Source organism: Palaemon carinicauda, chromosome 25 (genome assembly GCF_036898095.1).
Source record: "Palaemon carinicauda isolate YSFRI2023 chromosome 25, ASM3689809v2, whole genome shotgun sequence".
Taxonomy (NCBI): Eukaryota; Metazoa; Arthropoda; class Malacostraca; order Decapoda; family Palaemonidae; genus Palaemon; species Palaemon carinicauda.
Window position 1 is genome coordinate 58,401,631 of NC_090749.1, and position 2,500 is coordinate 58,404,130.

Genomic DNA, 2,500 nt, shown 5'->3' on the forward strand with positions numbered 1-2,500 from the left:
TATATATATATATATATATATATATATATATATATATATATATATATATATACATACATACATACATACATATATATATATATGTGTGTGTGTGTGTATGTATGTGTATGTTAGTGTATTTGTATTGAAGATTCTCAGACCGCAATCTGTATTTGTATGCAAACTATCAGCACAGTGAAACCAAGGCAATGGGCACAACAGCAATGACACTCATCTTGACACGAAATGCATGTTATTACCGGTAATTTGGATCCGGCCAGTGGACCCGACTCGCCTAATTGGCTAATTGCCCCGTTTAATTGGCACTTGAGTTTCCAAGCTAAATCTGAAATTGGCACTCCAGCGCTGGACGGTGTCGATAAATTCTCACCGTAAGGAATCATATGTCATTCTCATCCTGTGTTGTGTTCGCTCTCCGAGTCAACACTCCCGTCTTCAGTAAGTTTGTAATGGATCCCTGAGGACATTTCAAGTCAGGGATTAAAGTTTGAGGGCTTGGCTTTTGATATTCTTATTATGGGAAAATTTGGTTTTTAATAAGTCTGTAATACTTTCCCGTGACCTATTATTACCTCCGCTAAGGAGCTTTTGCTTTCACCTCTGTCTTTTTGTTTGTTTGTTTGTTTGTTACAAGACTAACTCAAAAATTCACGGAACAATTTTGATGACATTTCCGGCATATGCTACAATTGGAGTGACTTAGGAGTAATTAGATTTTATCTGTCATCCAAATCCCGGATTTTTATTAATCAGAAAATTCATCCACGGTCAACTTCTTGGATTAGGTGCATTAATGGGGGATTTCGTAATGTTTTTTTTTTTTTTTTCAGATTCAGCAATTGATTTACAGCAACTCTAAAATCATTCGTAGAGCCAATATTTGGGACCTATCATTTCCTTAATAATTTTCTTAGCCAACACTTGGACGGTCAATATTCTTTAATGCTTCTCAAATCCAATCACTAAAGCTTAATAATTCTTCAATACTTCTGGGTGGAAAGATTGGTCTTCAATAATTCTACAGCTATCTTTGCAGCATACGTTTGGATCTCACTAAGTATTATTAGAGATATTTCAGGACCATTACAAAATGATTTAGCCAAAAAATTATTGAGAAATTACGATCAAAAATTTTGTCGAGTATTAGAAGCCTTTTTTCGAGATTCACTTATTTTCCAAACACATTTTAGACTAATCAAGTAAAGTTCCGAGGAGCAATACTAAGGGTAAAATCTTTGGCTCTGAGAAGCATTACTGAATTCTTTAGAGGCTGGTATTAAATCTGAGCCATTACTGCAGTAGGTTGGCCAGGGCACCAGCCACCTGTTGAGACACTACCGCTAGAGAGTTTAGGTGTCCTTTGAATGGCCAGACAGTACTACATTGGACCCTTCTCTCTGGTTATGGTTGACTGTCCCTTTGCCTACACATACACGGAATAGTCTGGCTTATTCTTTACAGATTCTCCTCCCTCCTTATACAAATGATAACACTGAGATTACCAAACAATTCTTCTTCACTCAAGAGGTCAGCTACTTTTCTATAATTGTTCAGTGGTTACCTTCCTTCTGGCAAGGGTAGAAGAGACTCTTTAGCTACGGTAAGCAGCTCTTTTATTATAAGGACACTCCAAAATCAAAACATTGTTGTCTAGTTTTGGGTAGTGCCCTATACTCTGTAGCATGGTCTTCAACTGCCTTGGGTTAGAGTTCTCTTGCTTAAGGGTACACTAGGGCACACTAGTCTATCTAATTTCTCATCCTCGTGTTTTGTTAAAGTTTTTATATTTCATATAGGAGATATTTATTTTAATGTTATTGTTCTTAGAATATTTTATTTCTCCTTGCTTCCTTTCCTCAATGTGCTATTTTCCCTGATGGAGTCCCTGGGCTTATAGCATGCTGCTTGTCCAACTAGGCTTGTAGCTTAGCAAGTAATAATAATAATAATCTTTTTGGATTCGAATATTATGGACGAATTACGGTGATCCTGGGCTCCATAAGGTGTCATCAAAAGCATTCCAAATGGTTAGTCTATAAACATTGGCTCCAAGAAGCAGCTTTCCCCATCCATCCTATTCCAAGGATCAATTACAAAGTCATTAAGAACCAGACGTCGACACCTTGGTCAAGGCAACTCACCTGCCAACAAATACCCTTTGATGCAATATAGTGTAAATGATATGTTGCTCCGCAGAGCAAGAGTGCCAATTTCGGATTTAGGTTGGCACTCGTATGCCAATTAAACAAAGAAGCTAGCCAATTACATGAGATGGATCCAGTGGACGACTCCTAATTACCCTTAATGCCAGGAGTCTCGTGCCCAGATGGATATGTCATTGACTGCTGTGACCAGTAACTTGCTGACAGTGGGATGATAGTGGGTACCTAACTGAAGATTGCTATAGTAAACCTACACAAAACACACACACATATGAACACATGCACACACACACACACACACACACACACACACACATATATATATATATATATATATA